We start from the raw sequence: 20,600 nt of genomic DNA on the forward strand, positions 1-20,600 counted from the left end.
AATTTAACAGAGCGGCTTTAACATTAAGGCTGCATCATCATCATAGGCAGTCCTTCGAAATCGAGGAAGACTTGCTTCCACTCTAAAAAGTGAGTTCTCAGGTGACTGAACAGTCCAATACGGGAATTACAGTCTCTGTCACAGGTGGGACAGACAGTGGTTGAAGGAAAGGGTGGGTGGGGAGTCTGGTTTGCCGCTCGCTCCTTCCGCTGCCTGCGCTTGATTTCTGCATGCTCTCGGCGACGAGACTCGAGGTACTCAGTGCTCTCCCGGATGCTGTTAGGGCAGTCTTTGGCCAGGGATTCCCAGGTGTCAGTGGGGATGTTGCATTTTACCAAGGAGGCTTTAAGTGTGTCCTTGAAATGTTTCCTCTGCCCACCTGGGGCTCGCTTGCTGTGTAGGAGTTCTGAGTAGAGCGCTTGCTTTGGGAGTCTTGTGTCAGGCATGCAAACAATACGACCCGCACAACGGAGCTGGTCAAGTGTGGTCAGTGCTTCAATGCTGGGGATGTTGGCCTGATCGAGGACGCTAATGTTGGTGCGTCTGTCTTCCCAGGGGATTTGCAGAATCTTGCGGAGACACCGTTGGTGGTATTTCTCCAGCGCTTTGAGGTGTCTACTGTATATGGTCCACGTCACTAAGCCATACAGGAGGGGTGGTTATCACTTCAGCCCTGTAGACCATGAGCTTGTTGGCAGATTTGAGGACCTGATCTTTGAACACTCTCTTCCTCAGGCGGCCGAAGGCTGCGCTGGTGCACTGGAGGTGGTGTTGAACCTCGTCATCGATGTCTGCCCTCGCTGATAATAGGCTCCCGAGGTATGGAAAATGGTCCACTTTGTCCAGGGCCGCGCCGTGGATCTTGATGACTGGGGGACAGTGCGGTGTGGCGGGGTCAGGTTGATGGAGGACCTTTGTCTTACAGATCTTTAGTGTGAGGTCCATGCTTTCGTACGCCTCAGTGAAGATGTTGACTGTGAGTTCAGTCTCAATGTGCACAGACGCAAGCGTCATCCGCGTACTGTAGTTCGACGACAGAGATTGGGACGGTCTTGGATCTGGCCTGGAGACGACGAAGGTTGAACAGGTTCCCACTGGTTCTGTAGTTTCGTTCCACTCCAGCAGAGAGCTTACTGAGGGTGAGATGGAGCATTGCAGCAAGGAAGATCGAGAAAAGCATTGGTGTGATGACACAGCCTTGCTTGACCCCGGTCCGCACATGTATTGGGTCTGTGGTGGATCCGTTGGTCAGGATCATGGCTTGCTTGTCATCGTGAAGCAGGCATAGGATGGTGATGAACTTTTGAGGGCAGCTGAATTTGAGGAGGACGCGCCATAATCCCTCACGGTTGACAGTGTCGAAGGCCTTTGTGAGATCAAAGGCGGCCATGTACAGGGGTTGATGCTGTTCCTTGCATTTCTTTTGAATTTGGTGCACGGTGAAGATCATGTCCATTGTGTCCCTTAGTGGGCGGAATCCGCACTGTGATTCTGGGAGGAGCTCTTCAGATACGGGGAGAAGGCGATTGAGGAGGATTCTTGCGATGACTTTCCCTGTGACAGACAGCAGGGAAACTCTTCTGTAAATATCACAATCGGACTTGTCATCTCTCTTGAAGATGGTCATGATTACAGCATCTCTGAGATCCCCGGCATGTTCTTCTCCTGCCAAATAAGAGAAATGCGTTCATGGATTCGTGCCAATCTTTAGTGCTTCAGCGGGGATTCCATCTGCTCCTGAGGCCTTGTTGTTCTTCAGTTGTTGGATGGCCTTTTCAACCGCATGCCGGGCTGAGGTTGTGCTGAGGTGGAGGCGGGTAAGCATGCCACGGGATGGAGTCGAGGACACTCGAGTCGAAGGCAGAGTCTCGGTTAAGGAGATCTTCGAAGTGCTCCTTCCAACGGGCACTGACTGCCTCCTTGTCCTTGATGAGTACCTCTCCGTTCTTGGCCCTCAGTGGGGTAGGGTTTTGGGTAGGCAAGTGGAGCTGAGCCCAAGATCAGATCAGCTATGATCTTATTGAATGGTGGAGCAGGCTCGAGAGGCCAAATGGCCTACTCCTGCTCCTATTTCTTATTTCTTATGTAGGACCTTGGGTGCTTGGGCTGTAGGTGGTCTTGACTGCGGTAAAGAATCCACGCCTGTCATAGTTGTCAGCGAGTTGCTGGATCTCCTGCGCTTTTTCCATCCACCATCTGTTGTTTAGATTGCGAGTTTTATCTTGGACCTCGGCCTTCAGGCCTATTTCAATAGTGACTGCACTTCATTGGCCGTGAAGCACTTCGAGACACCCAAGGAAGGTGAAAGGCACGGTGGATATGCAAGTTCTTTCTTGCTTCCGTGGTCGCCATTAACTGCGAATCCACTAGCTTTAGTGGGAGTGAACTGGCTGAGGGCTCAATTGCAGTTACACTGTTTTCACGCTGGTTAAGCATGTAAATTGCCATTTAATTGGTATGACTATTCAATCAGCTTTGGGGCTCTATTTTATCTTTTTAACCTTGCTAAATTGGCAACTACTGTGATTACCATTCAATAGCTGGGGACTTGTGGAAATGCCAGAAAGCAGTAAACACAGTGATGGGGTTGTGGAGTTGGCAGACGTCACTGGAGGAATGACCGTAATTGGTAGATGTAAGAGATCTTTGGAGAGACAGAAGTAGCAGCAAGAGCACTCAGATATTAACAGTGAGAGAGAGACTGGAGGGGAGTGACAGGCTGGTAGGAAGGGAGTAGCAGGGTTAGGGAGTGAGAATAGAGAGAAAGGAAGAGAGCAATTGAGACACAGCAAAGCAGAATAGATCAGGGGTTAAAGGGGGCTGGTGGCTCGGGGCCTTACTGATACTTTAGATTGCCCCAGCTTGATCTTCTCAAGAGTTTTCTAAATTTGGCCACTTTCCTCATTGGCAGTAGTTCCGAGTGTCTGTGTCAAATCCCAGCAGCTGGGCCTTATAACTCAACAAAAATTACCGCAGAAAACCATGGAGAGAGAGCTCCACAACCACCAGCAGCATCTCAGCTTGAGCCGTGCCAGCTGTGGCTCAGTGGGCAGCACCCTCGCCTCGGAGTCAGAAGGTTGTGGGTTCAAGTCCCACTCCAGAAGCTTGAGCACAACAATCTAGGCTGACACTCAAGTGCAGTGCCGAGGGAATCTATAAGAATGTAAGAAGCTGGAGTAGGCCATTTATCCCCTTGAGCCTGCTCCGCCATTCAATAAGAACATGGCTGATCTGATCATGGCCTCAACTCCACTTCCCTGCCCGCTCCCCATAACCCTTGACTCACTTATCTGTCTATCTGTCTATCTCTACCTTAAATATAATCAATGATCCCAGTCTCCACAGCTCTCTGGGGCAGAGAATTCCAAAGATTCACGACCCTCAGAGAGAAGAAATTCCTCATTTCTGTTTTAAATGGGCGACCCCTTATTCTGAAACTATGCCCCCTAGTTCGAGATACCCCACGAGGGGAAACATCCTCTCTGCATCTACCTTGTCGAGCCCCCTCAGAATCCCATATGTTTCAATAAGATCACCTCTCATTCTTCTAAACTCCAATGTGTATAGGCTCAACCTGCTCAACCTTTCTTCATATGACAACCCCTTCATCTCATTGGACGAGAGATGTTAAACCAAGGCCCATCTGCCCACTCAGGTGGAAATAAAAGATCCCATGGCACGATTTCAAAGAAGAGCAGGGGAGTTATCCCTGGTGTCCTGGCCAATATTTATCCCTCAATCAACATTCGTAAAACATCATATCTGGATGTTATCACATTGCTGTTTGTGGGTGTTTACAGTGTGCAAATTGGCTGCCGCGTTTCCTACATTACATTTTTTTTTTTTTAAGTACTCCATTGGCTGTAAAGCATTTTGGGACGTCGAGTGGTCATGACAGGCGCTATATAAGTGCAAGTCTTTCTTTCAAATGTGATTAGTAAAAGCAAAACACTTTTCAGGGTTTCCCTCAAACCCGATTCGCCTGGATCTTACCACCTGCACGTGTTCCCAGACCTGCACTTTCCTCCCCCCCTCTCCCCCCAACCTCCCAACCCCCCAACACCTCTCCCCCCTCATCCCACACCCCCCTCCAACCCCCACTGTCCTCTCCCCCCCAACCCCCACCACCTCTCCCCCCAACCCCCACCACCTCTCCCCCCCAACCCCCACCACCTCTCCCCCCCAACCCCCACCCACCTCTCCCCCCCAACCCCCACCCACCTCTCCCCCCCAACCCCCACCCACCTCCCCCCACCTCTCCCCCCCAACCCCCATTCCCCTCTCCCCCCAACCTCCACTGTCCTCTCCCCCCAACCCCTACCCACCTCTCCCCCCATCCCCTACCCCCCTCCACCTCTCCCCCCCAACCCCCATTCCCCCCTCCCCCCCAACCCCCACTGCCCTCTCCCCCCCCAACCCCCACTCTCCTCTCCCCCCCACCACTCTCCCTCTCCGCCCCCTCTCCCTCTCCCCCCACACCCCCACCCTCCTCTCCCCCCACACCCCTCTCCCCCCACACCCCCACCCCCCTCTCCCCCACCCTCTTCTCCCTCTCCCCCCACCCCCCTCAACTCTCCCCCACCCCCTCTCCCCCCAACTCTTCCCCCCACCCCCTCCACCCCCACACCCCCCTTCCCCCCACCCCTTTCCCCCCCCAAACCCCACTCCTCTCCCCTTCCCCTTCCCCCCCACCCCCACACCCCACTCCTCTCCCCCACACCCCACTCCTCTCCCCCCCCCCACACCCCACTCCTCTCCCCCCTCCACACCCCACTCCTCTCCCCCCCCCACACCCCCCCACACCCCACCCCCTCCCTCTCCCCCCATCCTCTCCCCCCCCACACCCTCTCCCTCTCCCCCCCCAAACCCTCTCCCTCTCCACCCCTACCCCTCTCCCTCTCCACCCCCCTCCCTCTCCACCCCCACCCCTCTCCCTCTCCACCCCCACCCCTCTCCCTCTCCACCCCTCTCCCTCTCCCTCTCCACCCCTCTCCCTCTCCACCCTCTCTCCCCCCCCTCCCCCCACACCCCTCTCTCCCCCCCCTATATCTCCACCCACCCACCCTGCTGCCATTCCTCATTTGGCTGGTGTCATGAAATATATCCATAGCCAATTAATACATCCTAGCGTAGGGTCTTTCCCTTGAAATAAAAACTTTCAAATAAATAAAGTTACCGTGACGATCCTAAGCCGAGATCTGACCCGAGCGGATTTCACTTTTGAGATGAAGGCAAGACAGCAAAGTAATCATTCAAAACTGAATACCTGTCAGAGTAAACTTATTTTCTGGCGGTACTTCATTATTCTTTTGTGTGAATTTATATGCTATTAGATTAAGATTAATGAAAAAGTACACAAGCTCCCTAAGTAGCTAAATGAGCTTTTAAGGAAAGACTTGCATTTATATAGCATCTTTCACTATCTCAGGACAATCCAGCCAAGGAAGTGTAGTCATTTGATGTCCAAATATAGTAAACTCAGCAGCTAATTGGCGCTAAGCAAGGTCCCACAAACAGCAATGTGATAACGTCTCGCTAATCGGTTTCTTTAAGTGATGAGGGATAAGTATTGGCCAGGACACCGAGGAGGGCTCCTGTGGTCTTTGTTGAATAGTGCCGTGGGATCTTTAACGCGTGAGGGCTGGCAAAGCCTCAGCTTAACATCTCATCCGAAAGATGGCACCTCCGACAGTGCAGCACTCCCTCAGTACGACATTGGAGTAGCAGCCTAGGTTTTGTGCTCAACTTTCCTGGGGTGGAACTTGAGCCCACAACCTTCTGAGAATGCTACCCACCGAGCCACGGCTGATACTGGTGGGTGGAGCGGAGATAACAGAGCAATCTTTCAAAAACTGAATGCCTGCCAGAGTAAACATATTTTTGGGCAGTACTTAATTATTTTTTAAAGTGAATTCATGTGTTATTAGATTAAGGTTAATGATAAATGTACACAAGCTCCTAAAGCAGCAACATGAGGAATTGGATGGTTAAAAAATATAATTTTTTAGTCTTGCTGTTAGAACTGTCTTCAGTTTTAGTTAATAGAGTGGGCAGCAATCTCTTTCCTTCAAAAACCAAAGCATATAATTCAGGATTCTGCGCTGCGACAAACAGTATTCGAGGAGCTTGCCCTGCAGCAGTTGCTGTTTATTAAAACATTCACAATGTAGAAGACTATTTGTTCCAGGCTTGTTTCTCACCCACAGACCCTGGTTACACAGTACAGGGTGAGTGTCCGAAATCTGGAGTTCCAAAATTCGGAATGTTCCGGAATCCGGACACCGGGCCGATCCGTGGCGGGGTCATCCGGAAACCGGAAAATGTTCTGAAATCCGGATCCCCCCCCCGCCTCGGCGGCCCGACCTCACCCCGGCCCCTCCCCCCCCTTACCTCGGCTGCCAGAGCCCACCTACCCCGGCCCAGGCAAAGACGTTCCAAAATCCGGAAATACCCAGAATCCAGAAGGGCCTCAGTCCCGAGGTTTCCGGATTTCGGACGCTCAACCTGTATTGTGATAAAGGGCTCATTCTAATGACATCTCATCGCACTGGTGACAATGCAGACCTGAAGATATAAATTCATTGTAGCAGCCACAATCTAAAAAAAATAATTTTAGTTTTTCTGTTGTTTCACCGAGTTACTGACCCAAGCTTTGGACGGAATTTTGCCGCCGCTCAGCGGATGGGATGGGTGGCGGGTCAACTGTTAAATTTTAAATGATTGACTGCGGGTCTGGAACCCTCTGTCAAAACACGTACATTCGTCTTTCCCGATGTCGGGTCTTCCAGCGCTGAGCAGACCCGAGAGGCAGCAGCGGGTGAGGCAATTAAAATCTTTAGTGGCTTGTCTACAGCCACTTAACAATGCTTTCCCCCCCAGCTTTTTGGATTTGACAGGTCACCTGCCGGTTTCCGGCTGTGCCTAGATCTCGTCCGTGAAGCTGAGGCGGGAGGTCACCGGCTATTGTTTCAGCTGATGAGATGACAGCTTCAAATGTCAAGTCAAAGCTCTCAGCTGATTGAGAAATGTTCCCTTAGCCACGCGCTTCTCTAAACTGCATTTCCACAACTGATTCAGGATGCTTCATGTCTTTACACAAGTCTCCATTCAGTCTGACCTCATTACCTCTACCACCATTGACAATTTGCTTCTGTCATCTCTACTTCACTTGTCATCTATTCCATCCACAGCGGTGCCCTTTATACGCTCTCACCTTGGTCCTCAGAATCACACCACAATCAGCCCAAACACCAGCAGCACCAACCTTCTCCACAATCAACTGATACTGCACAGGACGCAGGGCATCAGCACCCAACTACACAGCTGCCCAGGATGCCAGGGATGGCCTCACCACAGCCAGATTTACTTCACTTGATGCTGCACACCCTGGTTGCCACATGATGTGCCAGGTTGGCATCACCCCACACCAATACCATAAACACCCCTACAATGCCCAAGCCATTTCTTTCACTCATCACCATTGCTGGGGTGGGGGTGGGGAAGTAAAAGAAAAGGATTTATATAGCGCCTTTCATGACCACCGGACGTCTCAAAGCACTTTACAGCCAATGAAGTACTTTTGGAGTGTAGTCACTGTTGTAATTTAGGATATCGTTATGTCTCACCAATCACTGCAACTCACTAAGCCACTTCCAAAGGTGCACACAAATCTGTCCAAGAACATAAAGTATCGAAAATAAAAATTTCAATGTTTGACAGCACATTAACATAAACTTCAATGAACATTGGCTAAAACACACAGGTGTTTTGTGTGTTGTTAGTTGGTATGATTGAAGTAGGATGAGGGTGAGGGGTGGCTAGTAAGATGGGGAAGTGATGATGTAGATAGTGAGGGATGGGTGGAGGTGCAAGGTAAGTTGGTGTGAGTAAGGATGTTCGGGAGTAGGGTAGGGAAGGCAGAGTGATGGGGATGTGATGAGTGGCACAGCAGGATGAGGTTGAGTGTGACTTTGCAATAACGTTTCATGATCTGCTGAGACCATTGAAAGGTTTGTGCCACTGCAGCCTGGTCCTCCTGATGACATCCCTGCTTCTGCCCTCCTGTGCAATGTGCAACCAGGCTGCATTGGTGTCCTGGGGAGCTCTCTTCCACCCACTGGAAGGGAAGAGAACCTTGAGTCATGGGAGAGCCTGGGTGCTGCCCTGTACCTCTGTGCAGTGCTTGTCAGTGTTTTCAGCACCTCAATGCTGTAGCACACCGACAGCACAAATGTTAAAATAAATTTGCGCATGGTCCCTTTAAGGAAACCGGCTGATGACACGTCATCAAATGACGTCATCAGACCCGCTTTCTTCAATTAGCCAGGATCAGGGGAAAGTCATGTTGGAGGCCAGGATAGAGACAAGAGCGGGTTCGGGACTCGCCACTGACATCGCCTGCTACGGACCTGCCGAGGTAGGGAAAATCGTGGCCACTGGCGCAACCTTGATCAAGATAACTCCCGTATCTTTTTCACCTTCTCTCTCTCTTAAATCAGAATGTTGTGGGTTCAAGTCCCACTTCAGAAACTTGAGTACATGATCCAGGCTGACTCTCGCAGTGCAGTGCTGAGGAAGGTGCCGTCGTTCAGATGGAAATGCACGCAGGAGACGGCCTGGGACTTGCCTTATCTATCCAAGTAAAGAGGAACAGAAGTGGCTCGGTTACACAGCAGCCTTGAGCAGCTTCAGCATAAGCCCCCGAAGGATTGTCAGGAGGACTGAACTGTCTTAACTCATTGATTGATGCCTCAACTCATAGGATGTTTAAGATACAGGATTTTTTTCCTAATTACGTTATGATTAATGGATGTAAAAGATCTCATGGCACTATTCAATGAGAAGCAGCTGAGTACTTCCCGGTGTCCTGGTTAATATTTATCCCACAACCAACACCTAAAACAGATTATCTGGTCATTTATTTCATTGCAGTTTGTGGAAGCAAGTTAGCTGCCGCGTTTCCCGCATAACTGTGACTACACTCCAAAAGTGCTTCAGTGACTGTGAAGCGCTTCGGAACGTCCTGAGGTCATGAAGGGCGCTATATAAATGCAAGTTCTTTATTTATTTCTATGGGAATTCAGACTTTCCTTTGTAGATACGTTAGGCATTTCAATTTGACCATTTAGAACACTCTCCACAAGGAGAACTGGGGTAATTAAAGAGGCAGATCATCAGCTAATCCTCACAACCATCCTTGAGAAACTCCACAACACTTCAGGAAATACACTAGTCTTTAATAAATGACCTAGTTTTGAAAAATCTGTAGCTATGTTTTAAACTAAATGCTTAACACCAGACAGTAGAAACCAGAATTTATTGAACAATAAGGATTACTTAATAATGCACTAGTCATATATCAGGTCTCCCACATTCTTTCTCCACATTCATTATGTGGCCATTTGCCAATGCTTTGAGCATGATTTGTAATTTAATAGCCATTTTTAATTAGACATTGGTAATGTAGGGTTCAATAATTTAATCCAAGTATTTTCCACAATATTAGCTGCTGAACGTCAGGGTGAGTGGGAGTGGGGTTAGTTTTGGATTGCTCAAGCAAAGAGCTGGCATGGGCAGAGCAGGCCTGGTTGTGTACTGTAGTCCCAAGTTATCAAAGACATATGGAGCTGTTAAAAACAATATAGTATTGAGTCAGGGATTGATGTGTTTTTACTGGCACTTAAAGTTATGTTTGTCATTGTTTACCTTTTCCTTCCAAGAGCACAAATCATCAGAGAAAGGGAGAAGCGGCGAGGGACCGCAGACTCTGTCGGTGAGCGTACTGATTACTGGTGCAAGAAGAATGCAACCATAAAAGGGTTTGGCTGAAGCTGGATTGGCCAGGAGCCCATGGGATAGATTCTCCCCAATCTGACTGTACCAACAGCAACAAGCAAAATAGATTCAATGAACACTTCAATAATTGCCATTGAACTACAGTAAATTGATCTACTTTCTCCATTACAGAAACACTGCATGTTCCCAACACTGTGGTTACATTTTGATAAAGTGCAACATCCCCACCGACACCTGGGAGTCCCTGGCCAAAGACCACCCTAAGTGGAGGAAGAGCATCCGGGAGGGCACTGAGCACCTCGAGTATCGTCACCGAGAGCATGCAGAAAACAAGCGCAGGCAGCGGAAGGAGCGAGCGGCAAACCTGTCCCACCCACCCTTTCCTTCAACCACTGTCTGTCCCACCTGTGACAGAGACTGTAATTCCCATATTGGACTGTTCAGTCACCGGAGAACTCACTTTTGGAGTGGAAGCAAGTCTTCCTCGATTTCGAGGGACTGTCTGTGATGATGATGATGATGATGGTTACATTTATAAAAAGAGTTGAAGAAATTCTTTTAAGCTTTTCTCGAGCCAGAAGAGGTTAAACAGATCCAAAAATCAGTGGTCTGGCATGTCAATGCAGGCTACTTTTGCAGGGTTTGGTGGGATAGGTGGGAGGATGTTTCTCCCGGGCTGGGGAGTCTAGAACCAGGGGTCACTGTCTCAGGATAAGGGGTCGGCCATTTAGGACTGAGATGAGTAGCGATTTCTTCACTCAGAGGGTGGTGAATCTTTGGAATTCTCTGTGGAGGCTCAGTCGTTGAGTATATTCAAGGCAGAGATCGATAGATTTTTGGATATTAAGGGAACCAAGGGATATGGGGATAGGGCAGGAAAGTGGAGAGAGGTAAAAGTTCAGCCATGATGTAAATTAATGGCTCAAGGGGCCGAATGGTCTACTCCTGCTCCTAATTCTTATGTTCTTATTTTTTTAACTTCCAAAGTCATGCACTGCAAGTCAAGAAGCTTGTGAATAAACTAAATTAGCATTGCGGAGGTGTTGCTGATATTAACGGCAAGAGCTCATTATCATTGCCATCTTCCGTCTCCCACCCACCAGGCCAGTAGGGGTGAGTAAGCCAGTGGCTGGAGAGATCGGGGCTTGGTTGGCGGATGGGGGGGGAGCTGAACATGGCAGCAAGGAGGGGGCGTGACCAGCCGAAGACTCCTGTTGGAGGGGCCAGGGTGGGGTGGGGGGGCGGGGCGGCACTCCTGCTCCTCCTGGTCCACGAGGAGTGCTGGAAACAGCTCCAACCAGCTTCCGCCTCCCTTTCGCTCCCTCGTTTCCCAAGCCACGAGAAACCCTTCCGGGGGCTGTTAAATTTAAATCGGCTTCCAATTGCACGGTGGGAGCCGGATTTAAATATTATAAATGAGGTGTCCTGCCTCACCTAGACGGGACACACGTAACCTGCCGCTTAAAAATGGCAGCAAGCGTGTGTGCGGTGGGCTGGGGAGGTGTTCCCCAATTTTACATTGTTAACCCTGCCCTGACCACCTTCCACCCATGGGGGTGCGGGAGGGTTAATATCAAGTCCTAAAGCTTGACAGAACACAAATACCATCTGCTGTGAATCATCAGATGGCATCAATGACTGGATTAACTTTAGCTCAGACATAATACTACATCCCGTCACACTTAGTTCTTTTTCACATGATTTTATTGAGGGACCCAAGAATAGTCAACAGGAAAAGGCTATTTGGCCCAATGGACCTGAGGCCTCCTGTTCTCTAACTCTCCCAGCACAACAGTCCTCCCTCATGTTTGGCCTGGCAGATTATCCTAAACAGAGGCAATATGTTTTTCCTAATCTGCTCTGAAACTATTTTTCACTCATTTAAGTTTATATCCACTGCTCCTGCTTTCATGGTTTATTTTAAAGTAGTCTTTATCGTATTGCCACCACTTAATATCTTGCCTATCCCACAAGACCCTCCTTAATCTGCTTTCTCGATTGTAAACAGCTCTCATTTCTCCTCGTCCTCTTTACACTTGGGACTAGATTTGTAGCTTGACTCTCTACCCTCTCCAAAACTTGTGTATGTTTTTTGTGGCTTGGTGCCCAGAATCGAACACAATTCTTGACATTACTCTTCGGAGACTGGTGTCCTACTGTTTATATTTTCCTGCATATGGATTGCTTTTTTAATTGCTTCACTGGGGATGATGTCCCGCAGGCAGATTTTTGGGAGCTAGGAAGGAGATTAAAAAGCAGGACCTCAAAAGGTAGTAATCTCTGGATTATTCCTGTGCCACGAGCTCGTGAGTGCACAAATAGGAAGTTAGAGCAGATGAGTGCGTGGCTGGGGAGATGGTGCAGGAGGGAGGGCTTCAGATTCCTGGGGTATTGGGACCAGTTCTGGGGGAGGTGGGACCTGTAAAGGTCGGATGGGTTGCACCTCAACAGAGCCGGGACCAGTATCCTCGCGGGGGCAGGGGGCTAGCGGGGGGAGTTGTGAGTTTGCTAGTGCTGTTGGGGAGGGTTTAAACTAATTTATCAATGGGATGGGCACCGGGATGTAGCATTAGAAAGTGCACAGAGAGACAGATAGCACTAGAATATGAAAAAGTACAGTATTAGGTGGGGTCAGACTAAGAGAGAATACAAGATGGTCTGAGACAGATCTACAGTGCATGTATGTAAACGCACGAAACATGGTAAATAAGTTGGTGAGTTGCAGACCCACATAGCCACATGGGAATATGATGTTGTGGCTCAAAAAAGGGCTGAATTGAGTTTTAAATATTTCTGGTTATAAGTTGTTCAGGAAAGATAGGGAAGAAAAGATAGGAGGTGGTGTGGGGGTATTGGTTAAGGAGAATGTTACTGTGCTGGAGACAGAGAAGAGAACAAGGACAGAATCTATTAGGTTAGAGTTGAGAAATAACAGAGGTGCTATTAACTACTCAGTGCATTCTATAGGCCACTAACTAGTGGGAAATATATAGAGAAGCAAATTTGCAGGGAAATTACAGAGAGGTGCAAGAACTAGAGAGTAGCAATAATGGGGGACTTCAATTATCCCAACATGGGGCTGGATTTCCTGTTGGAGGCTTCTTAGGGCGCTAATCGCCGGGGGTGGGGTCGGTAAATTTTGCACCAGAAAATGGTTTGCGATGGCAGCCAAAAAATGTGGTTGCTGTGCCCAGAGAGTGGAGTGGAGCATTAACAGAGGCGTTGCCTCTCTCAGGGCGCTAGGCCGGGTGAGCAATGCGTTGCTATAGTGCCAGCTCTGGAGAGCCCGAAGCGAGGCCTCCCTGCACAACAAGAATTGGGACAAAAAACATTCCCAATATAGTAATTCCCCCAAATACCGATGAATCTCAAAAAAACCCCCCAAAGAAATATCAATTTTACTGATCTTTTTCAATCATTCCTTCCCTCAGCGCCCTGGGACAGCTCTGCCCACCCGCTTTCCCTGGCGCTCTCACTAGGGGGCGCTACTCTGAGCAAATATTACATCGCTGTCGAAACCGGGGGCGTTGCACACCGACACAACGCTCTCAGGCGGTATGGCTCAGCACCCATGCAAAACCGGCAGCAAATGTCCCAGAGGGGCGCTGGAAGCTGGGCACCCAGGTGCTAAACATTTTGTGACCCAGTACTGCCCCTCCGGAGCACTAACAGAGGCCCAATCCAATCAAAAATACAGCCCATAGACTGGGATAGTAATAGTGCAAAGGGCAGAGAGGGGAAAGAAAATCTGCCGTGTGCTCAGGGGAACTTCCTTGATCAGTACGTTTCTGGCCCAAGGAAGGAGGCATTGCTGGATCTAGTTCTGGGGAATAAGATGGGTCAAGTGGAGCAAGTGTCAGTAAGGGAATATTTAGGGAGCAGTGATCATAGTATTATAATGTTTAGATTAGCTATGGAAAAAGACAGGGAGCAATCTAGAATAAAACTACTTAATTGGAGGAAAGCCAGTTTCAGTGGGTTGAGAACGGATTGGGCCCGGGTAATCAAAGATTGGCAAGCAAAAGTGTAATTGAACAATGGGCTGCCTTTAAAGACGAGGTGGTTCGGGTACAGTCCCACCAGGGGGCAAGCTCGAGCAACCGAAGTCAGAGCTCCCTGGATGATGAAAGAGAGAGAGTGAGTAAGTTAAGCAGAAAGAGCATGTATTATAGATGTCAGGTTGAGAATACAAGTGACAATCAGGCTTACGATAGAAAGTTCAGAAGGGATGTGAACAAGAAAATAAAAGGTTCAAAGAGGGAGCATGAGAAGAGATTGGCAGCTAACATAAAAGGGAATCCAAAAGTCTGCTAAAGGCATATAAATAGTAAGCGGGCAGTAAGAGGAGGGGTGGGGCCGATTGGGGGCCATAAAAGAGACCCACCCATGGAGGCAGAGGGCATGGCTGAGGTACTAAATGAGTATTTGCATCTGTCTTTACCAGGATGAGATAAAAATTGATAAAGAGGAGGTACTAGAAAGGCTGCCTGTACTTAAAGTTGATGGGGTCAAAATTCACCCCCGCCCGAAACATGGTGCACCTTCTGCTCCCGAAATGTTTCTCCCGCCGCGTCGGATGAGGTTGCCTCTTTCGGTAAATTCAGCTCTTTGTTGTTTTTTTTTTAAGCGGACCGGAAGTCGGTCATAATGGGGGCGGGAGTGGAGTAGTGAGTACTCTCGAGGGGCGGGAGTGGATTGGTGAGTACTCTCGAGGGGCGGGAGTGGAGTGGTGAGTACTCTCGAGGGGCGGGAGTGGAGTGGTGAGTACTCTCGAGGGGCGGGAGTGGAGTGGTGAGTACTCTCGAGGGGCGGGAGTGGAGTGGTGAGTACTCTCGAGGGGCGGGAGTGGAGTGGTGAGTACTCTCGAGGGGCGGGAGTGGAGTGGTGAGTACTCTCGAGGGGCGGGAGTGGGGCGGTGAGTACTCGAGGGGCGGGAGTGGAGCGGTGAGTACTCTCGAGGGGCGGGAGTGGGGCGGTGAGTACTCGAGGGGCGGGAGTGGGGCGGTGAGTACTCTCGTGGGGCGGTGAGTACTCTCGAGGGGCGGGAGTGGAGTAGTGAGTACTTTCGAGGGGCGGGAGTGGAGTAGTGAGTACTCTCGAGGGGCGGGAGTGGGGCAGTGAGTACTCTCGAGGGGCGGGAGTGGAGTAGTGAGTACTCTCGAGGGGCGGGAGTGGAGTGGTGAGTACTCTCGAGGGGCGGGAGTGGAGTGGTGAGTACTCTCGAGGGGCGGGAGTGGAGTGGTGAGTACTCTCGAGGGGCGGGAGTGGAGTGGTGAGTACTCTCGAGGGGCGGGAGTGGAGTAGTGAGTACTCTCGAGGGGCGGGAGTGGGGCAGTGAGTACTCTCGAGGGGCGGGAGTGGAGTAGTGAGTACTCTCGAGGGGCGGGAGTGGAGTAGTGAGTACTCTCGAGGGGCGGGAGTGGAGTAGTGAGTACTCGAGGGGCGGGAGTGGAGCGGTGAGTACTCTCGTGGGGCGGTGAGTACTCTCGAGGGGCGGGAGTGGAGTAGTGAGTACTCTCGAGGGACGGGAGTGGAGTGGTGAGTACTCTCGAGGGAAGGGAGTGGAGTGGTGAGTACTCTCGAGGGGCGGGAGTGGAGTGGTGAGTACTCCCGAGGGGCGGGAGTGGTGTGGTGAGTACTCTCGAGGGGCGGGAGTGGAGTGGTGAGTACTCTCGAGGGGCGGGAGTGGTGTGGTGAGTACTCTCGAGGGGCGGGAGTGGGGCGGTGAGTACTCTCGAGGGGCGGGAGTGGGGCGGTGAGTACTCTCGAGGGGCGGGAGTGGGGGCGGAGACTCCGCCACTGTCAGTCAGTGGCGGAGCAGTGATGATGTCATTACGCATGTATGCGTCACCACGGCCCTCCCCTTCACTTAAAGGGGAGAGAAGCAGCGATTCTTTAGGTTCGGTCCGCTGGGCCACCAGGGAGGGTTTCGGCCGGACCAGCGGTCTAGCACCCAAGGCTGCCTGTTGGTGGTCCGGCCGGACCCAGGGCCCATAATCGTCCGGCCGGACCTGGAAGTCAGCTGGCAAAAAAAATAAAAGGGCGGCCCCGCCTTTAATGGCCACCGTGCAGCCAAGTCACGCACTCAGAAAACAAGGTGCGCCGACAGAAAAAGCTCAGCGGATCGTGGATTTTTGCAGGTGAATTTGGCTGGAGGTGCGGGAGATCAGCGGTGCGCCCTTTGATGACACACTTAGGACGGTCGGCAGCAGTGGGGTGGAAGTGGGGATCGCCAGAAAAATCCCCGAGCTGAATTTCGCTGGTAGCGGCCATTGGACCGTAAGTCGCCGGCCGCTCGACTCTGCGCCTGGCCACCGCTTTCTGGCGGTAAGTGGCCTTTTTGGGGAGCTGAATGTCAGCCCCGGTAAGTCACCAGGACCGGATGGAATGCATCCTAGGACGCTGAGGGAAGTGAAGGAGGGAATAATATTCCAATCCTCCTTAGATACGGGTGTGGTTAGGAGGACTGGAGAATTGCAAATGTTGCACCCTTGTTCAAAAAAGGGTGCAAGGATAAACCCAGCAACTACAGGCCTTCAGTTTAACCTCGGGAGTGGGCAAGCTTTTAGAAATGATAATCAGGGACAAAGTTAACTTGGACACATGTAGATTAAATGAAGAAAAGCCAACACAAATTTGTTAAAGGCAATTCGTGTTTAACTAACTTGATTGAATTTTCTGACAAGGGAACAGAGGGTTGATGGCAATATGGTTGATGTGGGATACATGGATTTCCAAATGATGTTTGATAAAGTGCCACATAACAGGCTTGCCAGCAAAATTGAAGACTGTGGAATAAAAGAAAGAAGAAAGACTTGCATTTCTATAGCGCCTTTTAACAACCACCAGACGTCTCAAAGTGCTTTACAGCCAATGAAGTACTTTTGGAGTGCAGTCACTGTTGTAATGTGGGAAATGCTGCAGCAGCCAATATGCGCACAGCAAGCTCCCACAGACAGCAATGTGATAATGACCAGATAATATGTTTTTGTTAAGTTGGTTAAGGGAAAAATATTGGTCCAGGACACCAGGGATAACTCCCCTGTTCTTCTTCGAAATAGTGCCATGGGATCTTTTCCGTCCACATGCGAGAGCAGACAGGGCTTCAGTTTAACCTCTCCTCTGACAGTGCAGTGCTCTCTCAGTAATGCACTGAAGTGTCAGCCTAGATTTTTGTGCTGATGTCTCTGGAGTGGGCTTTGAATCCATGAACTTCTGACTCAGAAGTGAGAGGGTTGCCCACTGAGCCATGGTAAATCCAATCAAATACTTGAAAACTTTACACTGCCTGGGAATGATTCCACAAGCAGTTGGTAATATAAAACCTGAACACAGCAGTTCTTTCCACAATATGGTTTATTATCACTACAGAGCCAGCTGATTGATCCTGTCCCATAGCTGCCTGAGTCTGTACAAGCAAAACCACTCTGCTGTCCTGTATCAGCTGGCCAGTCTGTACGTGTAAACCACCGCCCCATCTCAAACCTCTCTTTCCCCCTCCTGCCTTGCCAGGAATCAGTCTGGTGAACCTTCGCTGCACTCCCTCTATGGCAAGTATATTCTTTCTTGGGTAAGGAGACCAAAACTGCACACAATACTCCAGGTGTAGTCTCACCAAGACCCTGTATAACTGTAGTAAGACATCCTGTGCTCAAATCCTCTTGCAATGAAGGCCAACATACCATTTACCTTCACCTGCATGTTTGCTTTCAATGACTGGTGTACAAGGACACCCAGGTCCCTCTGTACATTGACACTTCCCAAGCCATCACCATTCAAATAATACTTGGTCTTTATGTTTTTCCTACCAAAGTGGATAACTTCACATTTATCCACGTTATACTGCATCTGCCATGAATGTGTTTGCCCGCTCACGCGACCTATCTAAATCGCCTTGCAACGTCTTTGCTGCATCCTCATAACCCCACCAATTTTGTGCCGTCAGCAAACTTGGAAATATTACATTTGGTTCTCTCATCCAAATCACATATATATTATGAATAGCTGGGGCCCAAACACTGATCCCTGTGGTACCCCACTAGTCACTGCCCGCCACCCCGAAAAAGACCCATTTATTCCTACTCTCTGTTTCCTGTCAGTTAACCAATTTTCAATCCATGCCAATACATTACCCCCAATTCTATGTGCTTTAATTGTGCACAATAACCTCTTATGTGGGACTTTATCAAAGGCCTTCTAAAATTCCAAATACACTACATCCACTGGTTCCTTATTTATCTATTCTATCAGTTACATCCTCAAAAAACTCCAGTAGGTTTGTCAAACATGATTTTCCTTTCATAAATCCATGTTGACTTTGTTTAATCCTGTTGATATTATCCAAGTGTGCCGTTATCACATCCTTTATAATAGACTATTATACCTCTGTCATCGAGCTACAGTACGCGGACGATGCCTGCGTCTGCGCACATACGGAGGCTGAACTCCAGCACATAGTCGACGTATTTACTGTGGAGTATGAAAGCATGGGCCTTAAGCTAAACATCCGTAAGACAAAGGTCCTCCATCAGCCTGTCCTCGCTGCACAGCACTGCCCCCCCCAGTCATCAAGATCCATGGCGTGGCCCTGGACACAGTGGACCACTTCCCTTATCTCTGGAGCCTCCCATCAACAAGAGCAGGCATCAACGACGAGATCCAACACCGCCTCCAGTGCACCAGTGCAGCCTTTGGCTGCCTGACGAAAAGAGTGTTTGAAGACCAGGCCCTCAAAACTGCCACCAAGCTCATGGTCTACAGGGCTGTAGTAGTCCCCGCCCTCCTGTATGGCTCAGAAACATGGACCATGTACAGTAGACACCACAAATTGCTGGAGAAATATCACCAACGATGCCTCCGCAAGATCCTACAAATCCCCTGGGAGGACAGGCGCACCAACATCAGCGTCCTCGTCCAGGCTAACATTCCCAGCATTGAAGCACTGACCACACTCGATCAGCTCCGCTGGGCAGACCACATAGTTTGCATGCCAGACACGAGATTCCCAAAGCAAGTGCTCTACGCGGAGCTCCTTCACGGCAAACGAGCCAAAGGTGGGCAGCGGAAACATTACAAGGACACCCTCAAAGCCTCCCTGATAAAGTGCGACATCCCCACTGACACCTGGGAGTCCCTGGCCAAAGGCTGCCCTAGGTGGAGAAAGTGCATCCGGGAGGGCGCTGAGCACTTTGAGTCTCAACGCCGAGAGCATGCAGAAATCAAGCGCAGGCAGCGGAAAGAGTGTGCGGCAAACCAGTCCCACCCACCCCCTCCCTCAACGACTATCTGTCCCACCTGTGGCAGAGTCTGTGGCTCTCGTAGTGGACTGTTCAGCCACCAAAGAACTCACTTCAGGAGTGGAAGGAAGTCTTCCTCAATTCCAGGGACTGCCTATGATGATGAATAGACTCTAGCATTTTCCCTACTACTGATGTTAGGCTAACTGGTCTGTAGTTTCCCGGTTTTCTCTCTCCCTCCTTTTATAAATAGTGGGGTTACATTTTCCACCCTCCAATCTGCAGGAACTGTTCCATAATCTATAGAATTTTGAAAGATGACAACCAATGCATCCACTATTTCCATGACTACCTCTTTTAGTTCTCTGGGATGCAGATCATCAGGCCCTGGGGATTTATCGGCCTTCAGTCCCATTTATTTCTCCAGCACGATTTTCTTACTAATAATCATTTCCTTTAATTCCTCTTGTTCACTAGACCCTTGGTTCCCTAGCATTTCTGGGACATTATTCATGTCCTCTTCCGTGAAGACAGAACCGAATTATTTATTTAATTGTTCTGCCATTTCCTTGTTCCCATTACAAATTCTCCCGTTTCTGTCTGTGAGGGACCTACATTTGTCTTCACTAATCTTTTTCTTTTTACGTACTTGTAGAAACTTTCGCAGTTGGTTTTTATGTTCCTTGCAAGTTTACTCTCTTTATTTTTCCCCTCTTAATCAATCTCTTGATCCTTTTTTGCTGAATTCTAAACTGCTCCCAATCCTCAGGCTTGCTACTTTTTCTGGCAACTTTGTATAACTCCTCTTTGGATCTAATACTATCCTTAATTTCTTTTGTTAGCCATGGTTGGGCCACTATTCCTTTTGTGTTTTTACGCCAGAAAGCAATGTATAAACTGTTGCAATTCATGCATCAAAGCAAGGAAGTTATGATGAACCTTTATAAAACACTGGTTCGGCCCTAACTGAAGTATTGTGTCCAATTCTGGGCAAAGCACTTACAGAAAGGATGTGACGAGAATGCAGAAAAGATTTAGAGAATGTTTCCAGGGCTGAGAGACTTCAGTTACGTGGATGGACTGGAGAAGCTGGGGTTGTTCTCCTTAGAGCAGAGAAGGTTGAGAGGAGATTTGATAGAGGAGTCTAGACAGAATCGATAGAGAGAAACTGTTTCCATTAGCGGAAGGGTCGAGAACCAGAGGACACAGATTCAAGGTGATTGGCAGAGGAACAAGAGGAAAAACCTTTTTTACTCAGTGAGTCTTTAGGATCTGGAATTCACTGCCCGAGAGGGTGTTGGAGGCAGACTCAATTGTGGCTTTCCGACAGTGCAGCGCTCCCTCTGTACTGCACTGGAGTGTCAGCCGAGCTTTTTGTGCTCAAGTCTCTCGATTTGAACTCATGACCTTCTGACTCAGAGGCGAGAGTGCTATCACTGAGCCACAGCTGACGCCTTTTCTGAAACATCCTCAAAGAAATCAAGATTTACGAGATGAGAAATATTTATAATGCGACTCAAAAATATATTGCATAAGTTTTTTTTCTACCAAATGTGTTAAAAATAAAAT

At 49.4% G+C, this 20,600-nt stretch overlaps 1 protein-coding gene across 1 annotated transcript in view; it reads right to left on the reverse strand.

The window, feature by feature from the left end:
- The window catches only part of cemip (cell migration inducing hyaluronidase 1), a 259,948-nt gene that overhangs the window by 71,839 nt on the left and 167,509 nt on the right, over positions 1–20,600 (reverse strand). The gene's annotated exons all lie outside the window — the stretch shown is intronic.

Source organism: Pristiophorus japonicus, chromosome 17 (assembly GCF_044704955.1).
Source record: "Pristiophorus japonicus isolate sPriJap1 chromosome 17, sPriJap1.hap1, whole genome shotgun sequence".
Classification (NCBI taxonomy): Eukaryota; Metazoa; Chordata; class Chondrichthyes; family Pristiophoridae; genus Pristiophorus; species Pristiophorus japonicus.